The following is a 13,431-nucleotide window of genomic DNA, read 5'->3' on the forward strand; positions in this document are numbered from 1 at the left end:
GAATAAAACAACTCAGAAGATTCAAGTGAAACTTAACATTTATTCTAGTTGGGTTACGTTTCCCAGATGAATCTGATTTTCATTAGTTTAAAGCAGCTTAGTCAAGCTGGCCACAAAATACTGATATGCTAATTAATTTTCAGAAGAAAAAAATTGACACCTGAAACCTTATGTATTTTGTAATTTGTGTGTGTGTGTGTGTGTGTGTGTGTGTGTTTTGAGCTACCAGGTGGCAGGAATCAGGTTTCTTACCATTTATAAGCCAGATTCTCCAGTATAGCAGATTTAGTCTGTGGCTATGTCTATACTGCAGGTGTCTTGTGCAAGAAATTTTTGCGCAAAAGTTCTCGCACAAGAGTGTGTCCACACTGTCACGTACTTTTGCACAAGAGCATCCATGGCAGTGTGGACGCTCTCTTGCACAAGAAAGCTCTGATGGCCATATTAGCTATAGTGGTTTCTTGTGCAAGAAACCCCTGTTCCTGTCCACACTAGACTGTCTACACAGCCCTTAATTCGAACTAGGCTTAATCCTCGTGCAATGAGGATTACCTAGTTCGAACTAAGTGCTCCGTTAGTTCGAATTAAATTCGAACTAACGGAGCGCTAGTGTAGCGCCTATGAAAGTTAGTTTGAACTAACGTCCGTTAGTTCGAACTAACTTTGTAGTGTAGACATACCCGATGCGCCGTAAGTTTTTGCACAAGAACAGCCATTTTTGCGCAAGAAGCCTGCAGTGTAGACATAGCCTGTTGTGTGTTTGGGAAGAGCAGCAAGGAAAGATCATACTATGCGGTCTTCACTCTGGCTACATCTACACTGCAGGCTTCTTGCACAAGAACTGTTTTGCACAAGAGTTCTTTTGCAAAAGGTCTTCTCCAAAAGGTCTTCTGTGCTTTTGTGGAAGAGATGTGCTTCTGTCCAAGAGCATCCATGGTAGTGTGGATGCTCTCTTGTGCAAGAAAGTTCTGATGGCCATTTTAGCCATAGGGCTTTCTTGCGCAAGAAACCCCTGTTGCCTGTCTACACTGCCTTCTTGTGGAAGAGCTCTTGCGCAAGAGGGCTTATTCTTGTGGGGAGAGGAATAACTCTTGTGCAAGAAGCCCTGTTTTCCGATGCTTTACTGTAAATTCACTTGCGCAAGAACGCACATGCAGTGTAGACACTTTGCAAGTAGGAAGCTGAAACAGCCACCAGAACAGTTTAAAAGCCTAGGGACTGATTTAAATTGCATCAATTGCAGTGGTACTGCTCCTCCCTTTGGAAACTGGATAGATCACGGTGCCATGCTGTAGACTACCTGAGACTTTTCCTCTGCTGAGGGAATCTTCACCAGTCCCTCTGGTGTAGCTGCTTATCAGATTTGTACAGACTTAGCTGCACAAAGCAAGTAGAATTAGGGTAAAAAAAAAAAATCTGATTTATGTATAGAATTAATATCTCTAGATTCAGCCAACAATACGTTTTTTTTTCCTGACAGTTAAAGGGAACCTATGGAAGCAGGAGCGGATACAATTAGACTATATCTCCTTTACCTGGTGTTCTGTTTTCATGAGTAGGTTTGAGTGTATTAGTGACTCACTGAAATAGCAAAGTGTCTTTTGAATCTCAGGCAAAGAATATAGGAAATGTAAATAGAAATGCAGTAAACAGTAATGTAATTAGCTCATGAGATACCTTAGTGTGATGTGAAACATTTTTCATGTTCTGATTTCCATGTCTAGTCCTGTAGCTAAAGAGCAGATGGATGCTGTGACATTAAGTTCTCTCTGTAGGTGCTTGTTATTTTCTTGTCAAACACACTATTGACTTAGCAGAGTAAGCTACATTTTTAAAAGAAAAAAATTCAATTATACAGCTCTTTCATCACCAGAAGGCTATGTTTTCCAGCTTCAGTATTACAGCCATGAAATGTTACTGTATACAAGAGTAAGGAAATATTTTCTTATGAGTATCCTAAAGTTTTAAAATTAATTCAATGACCACAGGATGCACCCTGAGCTTGAAATAAGCTACACAATTTGAGCTACACAAATTGTATAGCTTATTTTGAGTTAATTTCAAAATAGCTTATTTCTTTATTTGATGCTGTGTAGACAGCACCAAATTTCTAAATAAACTTCTATTCCAAAACATCCTTAATCCTTCTGGAATGAGGGTTACAGGGACATCGGAACAGTAAGCCTGTTATATTTTGAAATAATGGGCTTGTTAAAAAGATGCAGAATAGCTATTTCAGGATACTAGAATTATCTTGAAATAGCGCCATAGTGTAGATGTACCCGTAAGGTATTCAAATAATTTAAAGATAACTATGTACTAATCAGCAGAATTATTTCTACTTTACTACCCTATCAGAAAGCAGATGTTTTCAGAACTCTTCAAATCAAACTCCAAACAAAGTTTGCCATTTATTCAATTATGTGATTTCTCTCAAATGTAAGAATCACACTGAAAAACAGTATTGTCACTGTCCAGCATACCATGCCTATTCAGAACTTGCCATTTAAAATAGAGGTCAAAAATCAAATCACATCACTTCAAAAGGAGGCCTGTCTTCCTTCAGGAGAATCCACATTGACAGTACAGACCAGGGTTTCTAAATCTGTTTAGCACTGTGGGTTACATGTGGGCTGTATCCACACAAGTATATTCTACCTTTATGGGCCCGAGGAGGTTGTGGGCTGCAGTTGTGCTGATTGGGCTACACACAGTTCTTGGGGTGCAAGTTGAGAATCAGTGGTTTAGAGCTTAAAATATAGACATGTGTTGCTCTTATGGTATCCAACACAGGGCAGTGTCTCTGACTGCCATGTTAGTGTGGGCAGCACACTTACCTCCTCTGACACCTTTCTTATCTAAAATCTGATACACACCAGGTAACTTCAGGTTCTCTCAGCATACTGATATTATAGACTTTGTACCTAACATGACCAACTGATGGTATATATTTCACATATTTTGTTACATTGATGGCATTTTGGTGTCCTATGCTAAAAATATCAGTTATGTCACTCCTCCTTCTTTCTCACCAATAACCTGAGATCATTTTCCTGCCATTGTGGGAGTTTCAGGCACTGGTGCCTGTGGCACATTATCATCTACTCTCCTGTGATACTTTGGTCTAAATTTGGTTTATGGGTGTTGGTGGCTTGTGATTTATAGGAGATGAGACTAGATTGGGTGATCTTCTTGCCTTTATAATTCTGTAATGGAGGAGTATTTCATATTTCAAGTTTCTAGCTCAATGGGAGCATAGAACATGATTATGCAGTATAGTCAACCAGACGTCATCTATTAGAAACATACATCCCATGTTGAAAATGAAACCAGAAACCATTTGTTCTGTATATTCATGGGTTTTATGGGTGAACTGAATAATAGGCTGCAGAACATGAGTAGTGCTGCTATTCAGTAAAGCAAATATTGCCTGACCTGCCATTCAATATATATGCTTCTCAGTATGGTATATTTTCTAATATCTGACAGGTAGAAATATGCACTTTATGGCTCCCCTGATGCCTGCCCCAACAATCATTTTGCCTCTTCCTCATTGCTTCTCTAAATTAAACAGACATAAGCAATAGGCTCAAGTTTACGGATCTCTTCTCATGTGAAAGTGTCCCATCTATACAGGCCTCTGAGTGTATTGCTGTGAATACTAACCTAAGGAGACTACAAGTGAGACAAATAAGTGATTTTATTTTCAGTTTTTTAAACTTTCCAGATATCTCCCACACACTTAACCACACCAAATATTACACACATGGTTTGTACATAACCGGTTTGTGAATGACAGGGAATATATTATTGAAAATGATTTAAATTAACTCTTCCATAAATCAGAATATTGCTGTTTTAACTTCTGTAATAGACTGAGCTATGACTTAAAATGAACACCATATATCACTGGAAAGTCTAGATTTCCCATAGCATAAAACAGATTTCTATAATGCTAGTCAGAACAAGAAATCAAGAGAGTAAAACTAAAATTGGTCCTGAACTAAATATTGCCAATCCCTGGGCCTCTACCTAGTATAATTTTACATGACTATATTTTGATTTACCTTTAGAATTAAAATTAAAGACTTAGCAAGGAATAATGCATATGATTAGTATCAATGACATTGAAATCTCATGAACAATTCAAGATTTTGACTCAGTACTATTGACAGACTCATGAAATCAACTGATCTTGCAACATTGTTAGTGCAGTGTTTACTTGCAAGTAAGTTTCAACAAATTATTTGTTCTTGAAACTCCATTTATTTGGATGTGAAATTATTACCCCATTTTTAATATGTCGAGGTAGCTAATAATCTGAAAGGATAAGCTTGTAGACAGAATTTATTGCTCCTGCAAATATATGCCCACACATACTTGTAACCACAAGCCTGGAGGTTATTTCTGAAGTGGTAGCCCATGAGTTACAAAGCACCCTCTACCAAACTATGTGGACCACCGCTCAAACACAAACAATAAATCAGTATAAAATGTGTACACAGAGTACACTAGTAACTGAGTTTATTGCACTCCCCTTTCTACTACATCCTTTGATGGGTCAGCTGGCTCAACTCCATTCTGATGATTTCCCTTTAAAAATCCTGTGTTCTCTGGGGCTCCTTGGCTGCTGAAGAATAACATGGTCTGAGGCAGTGGGTAGCCCCAAGGGTCTGCAAAAGCTAAATCAGTGATGTAGAAGGGAAAGAAGAAATTCTTCTGGAATTGGTGAGCACATTGGAGAATTGCTGATTGAGAAAGAACTTGGAATGTTAGGGATGGAGGTAGAAGCCACTTAAGGTGTAGTGGGCCTATTGTAGTCAAATAGGGATAGAGGAAAATGAAGCTTGTGGGGGGATTGTGATAACCAGAGTTGGGGACCCTTAATTTTGTGAAATCAATTTTATAAAAATATCCACATTTTTTCCATCTGTGATTCTCCCATCATTAAAAGAGTCATCTACATATTAATTGTAATAATTGCCTCTGAAAGGTATGCTATTGGAAACAAAATGTATCCACAGTATGAGAAACAAATATTATGAGCCTTGGAGATCATCATTTCATACTTGTGCCAGAAGCACCGACAGTTCTCACTGGCAGGTTGACAACATTGCAAACTGCCATCTACTAATTAACTCAGCTGTAGAACTCTCACTCCGACTCCATTTGCCACCTGCTCAGCCTGCTGCCAGGTAAATGACAATAATATCTAGACTTAAACTATTGAGTAAGAGGGGAAAATATTTTAAGCTTTGGTTAAAACAGAATGCTGTATGTGCAGAGATCTTGAATGCACCATCAATGGCCTAAATCTTACACATTGTGGCTTAAATTCCACTCGGTGTGCTACCCTCAGGGATACTGGATGGATATGGAAGAAGGCGCCTTCCTATAATTCCAGATTCAGTTTTAGGGATGTGTGAAATTGAAGCCAGGTCTCTGTATAAAATTGCATTGACTTAATTACATTGGTTTAATGTAACACCTTTAGTTAAATCGAGGCCAAGTTTTGTACCTATCTCTTACATAATGAGACCCCAACCAGGGCTAGACTTGACTGAGTTTTATCTGAGATTTGGACAATTTATGGTTCTGGACGGAAACTGGATAAAACTTGGAGTTTTGTTCCCTTGGAAGTTCAGATTTGAACAAACCTTTAAAGTGGAATGGGATCTGAGCAAATAATGAAGATTCAAATTGAAGCTAATAGAACTCTTAAACTCTATATGCCTAAATATTTCAGTTCAAGGAGTTGGTGATGGCCCCACAACACTAAGAATGGGATTTTTCTGTTGTTTTAAAGAAAACTGGCAAACCAAAGCAAACAGAAATACATCTAGAAATTAAAATACAGACATGAGAGAATGTCCCACTAAAGTCATTCAAAAATATTAAATGAAAATAAATAGTATTTTGTCTGCTTTTTAGACCTCTGCTTATTCTGTAGTATTGGTTACAAAAGAAGCAGAAAGGAAGTGTTAGGCTGCGTAATGAGTAGAATGGAAAATATTGAAAGTAAGTGTCATTTCATTATGTAAATAAATGCTGTGGCCTTGGCTGGAATATTATATTCAGTTCTGACCACCTCATCTCTAAAATGATATAGCCTCAGTAGATGGGGTTCAGAGATGGGTGATGGGCATGATAAAGGATTAAAAATCCTTTCGCATATTGCAAGGCTTGATAAGACTGGCCTTGTTTACCTTAGAAAGGAGATGAATAAAAGAGGAGAGGATAAAAGTATACGACATAATGGACAATGATAAATATATCAGGAACTACAACTTCTCTCATTACACAAGAAAAAATAAATGTAATTCAATAAAAAAGATGGAAAATTCACAATGAAATTTTTGAAACAGGAGAAAAGTGAAAGGTAAATACAGAATGCGTAATAAATAGTTAACAACAAACAATAAAATCTTTTCTCCTAAAAATGTTTTTGTTGAAATGCAAACAAAATAAGGGGACTTACATGGCATTTAGATGTCAAAGTTTTGTTCTGTAATTCACAGGGGTGAATTACATTCATAAATAAAAAGCCTTCTTGCCCAGTCATTTGCGTGAACTAAAATCTATTTGTATAAACATTCACGGAGAGAAAATAAAAACAAGATGATCTAAACAACTATGAAGAATTCAAATAAATGTTCATCAACACTGTTTTTGGATTAGTTGGCCAGACAAACAATGGACCCTCTCATAGTGAATTGCAATTCTGTAAGATGACCTTGGATGGATGGTGGGGTTTGCAGTACACAGAAGAAGCAGGCTAGTGAGGGAGGAATGCAATTGCAATCTTTTCACTGACTGAATTCCACAGACTTTATACCCTGCTCATAGGCTCCAGCTACAGTCTCTATCCATCTACAGTACTTAAGCTGTTATTGATGTTTGCACAAGGTCCACAACCTGTTTATCTCTTCAAAACCTCTCGTTTCACCATATTTGCCTTTGCTAATGTATGGTAAATGTGGCATAGTAAAAGCACACATTGCCTGTAAAACCTACATCCTTCTCAGACTGCGCATTTGTACGATATGTAGGATTTAGGTCTTATCACCCACTCATTTGTAGTCACACATGAATGCACAGCAGAGATTTGTCAGGCAGTTAACCATTAACTAAAAACCCTCATGATCCTGGACACCAAAATTTGTAGCTTTTACAGCTTTGTCATCATCCACCTTGAAGGAAGCAAGAGGGAGTTATAAATCACTCCAATTAATCATCCCTATCCCCCTAAAAAATGTAGCCAAAGAACTCCAGAAATAAAACCAGATGGTACAATCATGTCAGATCTGTTTATATAAGTTGTTTGCCTAGAGACAGCAATAGTGTAATACCAGATTTCCATAAACTGAATCAATATTTGAACATTCAGGACCAGCTGTTTTATAAGATGCCGTTAAGTGACTAGAGCACATCAGCAGGTTTCAAATAGGCTGTGTAGGTCTACTCAGGCCTTGTTGCTGCACTTGCATTCCTCTGTCTCACAGCAGCCAGGTGCACATTTCACTAATTTTGATTGGCTTTAACAGACCTAAGACAGATTGAGATAATCCTGCCTTGTTTTTTTCCTTATGAGTTTTATGCATTTAGGGCCAGCAATAACAAGCTAATGAACTGCTTGTTTATTTTCATGACATCGGCGATTGAATATGTTCTGTGACTCACCTCGCTTTTCCAAGCTCTTATTTTTACATTGCATTGTTACTAGGCTGTACTGCAATTGAGTTAGCTGTACATCAGTAAACACACCCAAAGCTGGTGACATTAAGAACATAAGATAAGAACATAAGAATGGCCATACTGGGTCAGACCAAAGGGCCAACTAGCCCAGTATCATGTCTGCCAACAGTGGTCAGTGCCAGGTGCCCCAGAGGGGGTAGACTGAAGACAATGATCAAGCAATTTGTCTCCTGCCATCCTTTGACAAAGAGGCCAGGGGCACCATTCCTACCCCCTGGCTAACAGCCTTTTATGAACCTAACCTCCATGAATTTATCTAGCTCTTTTTTAAACTCTAGGACTAGTGTTCACAGCCTCCTCTGGCAAGGAGTTCCACAGGTTGACTGTGCACTCTGTGAAGAGGAACTTTCTTTCATTAGTTTTAAACCTGCTAGCCATTAATTTCATTTGGTGTCCTCTAGTTCTTATATTATGGGAACAAGTAAATAACTTGTCTTTATTCACCTTCTCCACACCACTCATGATTTTATATACCTTTATCATATTCCCCCCCAGTCTTCTCTTTTCTAAACTGAAAAGTCCCAGTCTCTTTAGCCTTTCCTCATATGGGATCCATTCCAAACCCCTAACCATTTTAGTTGCTCTTTTCTGAACCTTTTCTAATGCCAAAATATCTTTTTTGAGGTGAGGAGACCACATCCATACGCAGTATTCAAGATGTGGGCATACTATAGTTTTATATAGGGGCAGTGAGGTATTCGTCTTATTTTCTGCCCCTTTTTTAATAATTCCTAGCATCCTATTTGCTTTTTTGACTGCCGCTGGACACTACATGGACGTTTTTAGAGAACTATCCATGATAATTCCAAGATCTTTCCTGATTAGTTGTAGCTAAATTAGACCCCGGCATATTGTAGGTATAGTTGGGGTTATTTTTTCCAATGTGCATTACTTTACGCTTATGCGCATTAAATTTCATTTGCCATTTTGTTGCCCAAACATACAATGAGGATTGACAGTTATTTCAGGAGAAGGGTTTTCTCTTGAAATAATGTGGCTACATGGGGCATTTTATTTCACAATAATACAAATTCAAGATGGTGGCCAGATGCAATTATGCTAATTAAGCATGGGATATTTAAATTGTGAAATAGGGAGCAAGTGTAGACACACCCTAATAGATTAGTAAAACCTGATTTCCCTTTACAGAAACCATGTTGACTTTTGCCCAACAAATTATGTTCTTCTACATGTCTGACAATATTGTTCTTTACCATTGTTTCAACTAATTTGCCCGTTACTGATGTTAGGCTTAGTGGTCAGTAATTGCCAGGGTTGCCTCTAGTGCCCTTTTAAATATTGGTGTTATGTTAGCTATCTTCCAATCATTAGGTACAGAAGATGATTTAAAGGATTGGTTACAAACCAGTTAATAGTTCTGCAACTTCACCTTTGAGTTCTTTCAGAACCCTTGGGTGAATACCATCCGATCCCGGTGATTTGTTACTGTTAAGTTTTTCAACTGGTTCCAAAATCTCCTCTAATGACACTTCAATCTGGGACAGTTCCTCAGATTCACCACCCACAAAGGATGATGCAGGTTTGGGAATCTCCCTAACACCCTCAGCTGTGAAGACTGAAGCAAAGAAATCATTTAGTTTCTCTGTAATGACTTTATCGTCCTTGATTGTTCCTTTTGTATCTCAATTGTCCAAGGGCTCCACTGGTGATTTAGCAGGCTTCCTGCTTCTAATACTTAAAAAACATTTTGCTATTACTTTGAGGTTTTTGGCTAGCTGTTCCTCAAAATCTTTTTTGGCTTTTTTTTATTACATTTTTTACACTTCATTTGGCAGTGTTTATGTTCCTTTCTATTAACATCACTAGGATTGGATTTCCACTTTTTAAAAGATGCCTTTTTATCTCTCACTGCTTCTTTTACATGGTTAAGCCACAGTGGCTCTTTTTTAGGTCTCTATGTTTATTAATTTGGGGTATACATTTAAGTTGGGCCTCTATAATAGTCTTTGAAAAGTTTCCATGCAGCTTGCAGGGATTTTACTCTAGTCACTGTACCTTTTAATTTCTGTTTAACTAACCCCCTCATTTTTGCATAATTCCCCTTTTTGAAATTAAATGCCAGAGTGTTGGACTGCTGAGGTGTTCTTCCCACCACAGGAATGTAAAATGTTATTATATTATGGTCACTATTCCCAAGCAGTCCTGTAATAGTTCTCCTGGACCAGATCCTGCACTCCATTCACTACTAAATTGAGAATTGCCTCTCCCCTTGTGGGTTCCTGTAGCAGCTGCTCCAAAAAGCAGTCATTTGAGGCATCAAGACATTTTATCTCTGCATTGCGTCCGGAGGTGACATGTATCCAGTCACTATGAGGATCATTGAAATACCCCATTATTACTGAGTTTTTTTTTTATTTTGATAGCCTCTCTAAACTCCCTTAACATTTCAACATCACTGTTACTGTCCTGGTCAGGTAGTTGATAATATATCCCTACTGCTATATTCTTATTAGAGCATGGAATTACTATCTGTAGCGATTCTATGGAACATGTTGATTCATTTAAGATTTTAACGTCATTTGATTGTACATTATCTTTCACATATAGTGCCACTCCACCACCCGCACGACCTATTCTGTCCTTCCGATATATTTTATATCCCGGTATGATTGTGTTCCACTTATTATCCTCATTCCACCAGGTTTCTGTGATGCCTGTTATGTCAATCTCCTCCTTTAATACGAGGTAGTCTAGTTCACCCATCTTATTATTTAGACTTCTAGCATTTGTGTAGAAGCACTTTAAAAAATTGCCACTGTTTATTCGTCTGACCTTCCCTGATGTATTAGATTCTTGTATATGTGATTGTTTCTTGTCTGATCTGGCCCATACTTTATCATCTCCCCTCCTCGGTTTCTGACTAAACTAGAGAATCTCCATGAATTGACTCTCTAAGAAGAGTCTCCGTCCGATCCACCTGTTCCTCTGCACAAATCAGCTTTTCCCCTTCTTAGTTTAAAGACTGCTCTATGACCTTTAATGTTTAGTGCCAGCAGTCTGGATCCACCTTGGTTTAGATGGAGCCCATCCTTCCTGTATAGGTTCTCCCTCTCCCAAAAGTGTCCCCAGTTCCTAATAAATCTAAACCCCTCCTCCCTACACCATCATCTCACTCATGCATTGAGACTCTGAAATTTTGCCTGCCAACCTGACCCTGCGTTTGGTACAGGAAACATTTCAGAGAATGCCATCATAGAAGTCCTGGATTTCAATCTCCTAGCAAGCAGCCTAAATTTGGCTTCCAGGACATCTCTCCTACCCTTCCGTACGTCATTGGTACCCAAATGTACCACGACCACCAGCTCCTCCCCAGCACTACACATCAGTCTATCTAGATGCCTCATGAGATCCGCAACCTTCACACCAGGCAGGCAAGTCACCATACAATTCTCCCAGTCCTCACAAACCCAACTATCTATGTTTCTAATGATTGAATCACCCACTACTAACACCTGCCTCTTCCTAACAACTGATGTTCCCCTCTCCTGGAGAGATATCCTCAGTGCGAGAGGATAGCATGACATCCTTTGGAAGGAGGGCCCAACTATGGAATAGTTTCCCTCTGCTCCCATTGACTGCTCTCTTTCCCTGAATCTTTCATCCTCAACAGCGCTGGGGCTGTCAGACTTTAGGTGGGATGGTACTACAGTGTCCCGGAAAGCCTCATCAACACACCTCTCTGCCAGCCTTAGCTCCTCCAGTTCAGCCACCCTGGCCTCCAAAGCCTGAACTTGGTCTTTGAGGGTCAGGAGCTCCTTGCACCAGGTGCACACATATTACCTGCCCTGTGGGCAGGTGGCATCATACATGTTACACTCAATGCAATAAACAGGATAGCCCCCACTCTGCTGCTGGCTTCTATCTGCATTTTCTCCTATGAATAAATTTGATTATAGATAATGTTTTTATTTAAGTGTTTGGGATCTAGATTATAAAAAGTTTACATTTAAAGAAGGTCAGAAGTAATTAGTGCCCTCTAAGCGCCCCCTCTAAACTTCCCTTTCAAAACTCCCTCCTGTTAGCAATCGGCCTGGTCACCTCCTCACAGGGCTTATAAAGTTCTGGCCTTCCTGATTGATATCTCCTCCCTCTGGCTACAGATATCTCCTCCCTCTGGCTACAGCTTAATCAATGAGCAGAGTTTCCAATTTCAAATCCTAATTAAGGCTCACAGCTTCCAACTGCCAGCCTGAGCACACAGCCTTTCAAAACAAACAGCTCAGCACTAAAAACTCAAAACAAACAAACACAAGCCCAGAACCCCCAAACACAAACACCCACACACTCCAGACAGGCACTTACCCCAAGGTGCTGTAAATTGCTCCCTCCTTCACCAGGAGAGCTCCTCTCAAAACTCCTTCCTGTTAGCAATTGCCCTGGTCACTTCCTCACAGGGCTTATAAAGCTCTGGCCTTCCTGATGGATAGCTCTTCCCTCTGGCTACAGCTTGACCAAGGAGCAGAGAGTTTTAGATTTCAAATCCTAATTAAGGCTCACAGCTTCCAACTGCCTTTCATTCTGTTTAAGGCTTTGGACCCATACACCTAAACTAGTAATAATTACCAATGGACTACAATGCATTCTGCACAATTATCAGTCCCCTTAGTTAAATATCATCTATGAAGTCAATTAAAATCTATAGAGATGCTAAAATCAATTGAAAATAATAACAACAAGAGCTACAATGTTTTTTAACATCCTAGATTAGTATCTAATCTTTCAGACATGCACAAGTTGATGGGGCTGAATCGAATGCATCTGAAGGTGGTGAGAGAGTTGGCTGCTGTAGTTGCAGAGCCACTAGCTATTAACTTTTAAAATGTGTGGCGATCAGGATTGATCCCGGACAACTGGAAAAAGGCCAATGTAGTGCCCAACTTTTAAAATGGGAAGATGAGGAATCTGGGGAACAAGAGGCAGGTCATCCTCATCTCAGTCCCTCAAAAAATCATCAAGCAGGTCCTCAAGGAATCAATTTTGAAACACTTAGAGGAGAGAAAGGTGATCAGGAACTGTCAAGATGGATTTACTGGGGTCTAGTCATGCCTGACCAACCTAATTATCTTTTTGCCTAATTGCCTAATTGAGATAACTGGCTCTGTGGATATGGGAAAAGTGAAGGACATACTATACCTTTATCAAAGATTTAGATATGGTCTCTCACTACATTCTTGCCTTTATATTAAAGAAGTATGGCTTGGATGAATGGACTATAAATTGGGGTATGTCTACACTACAAAGTTAATTTGAACTAACAGCCGTTAGTTCTAATTAACTTTCATAGCGTCTATACATACAAACCGCTAGTTCGAACTAAATTCAAACTAGTGGAGCGTTTAATTCGAACTAGGTAAACCTCATTCTACGAGGACTAACGCCTAGTTCGAATTAAGTAGTTCGAATTAAGGGCGGTGTAGCCACTTAATTCGAACTAGCTGGAGGCTAGTCCTTCCCAGGTTCCCCCTTGTGGCCACTCTGGGCCAAACCAGGAAAACTCCTCTCCTCTCCCCCAGCCCCGGGGCCCTTAAAGGGTTAGACTCTGGCCAGACGGCACTTCCCACAGCCAGCCCTGCCATCAGTCTCTGCCTTGACCCAGTGGCCGCAGGATGAGCCAGGCAGCCAGCGACAGCCAGCCGTCCCCCACCCAGTCCCCCA

General features: G+C 39.6%; 1 long non-coding RNA gene across 2 annotated transcripts in view; it reads right to left on the reverse strand.

The window, feature by feature from the left end:
• LOC142829768 (uncharacterized) overlaps nt 1-12,193 on the reverse strand; it is a 52,613-nt gene extending 40,420 nt beyond the window's left edge. For both annotated transcript variants that reach the window (XR_016349808.1, XR_012904519.2), the window contains exon 1: nt 12,079-12,193. This is a non-coding gene — a long non-coding RNA (uncharacterized LOC142829768). The remainder of the gene's footprint in view (nt 1-12,078) is intronic.
• Nucleotides 12,194-13,431: the final 1,238 nt, after the last annotated feature.

The sequence above is a fragment of the Pelodiscus sinensis genome, chromosome 6 (genome assembly GCF_052426305.1).
Source record: "Pelodiscus sinensis isolate ZL-2025 chromosome 6, ASM5242630v1, whole genome shotgun sequence".
NCBI lineage: Eukaryota > Metazoa > Chordata > Testudines > Trionychidae > Pelodiscus > Pelodiscus sinensis.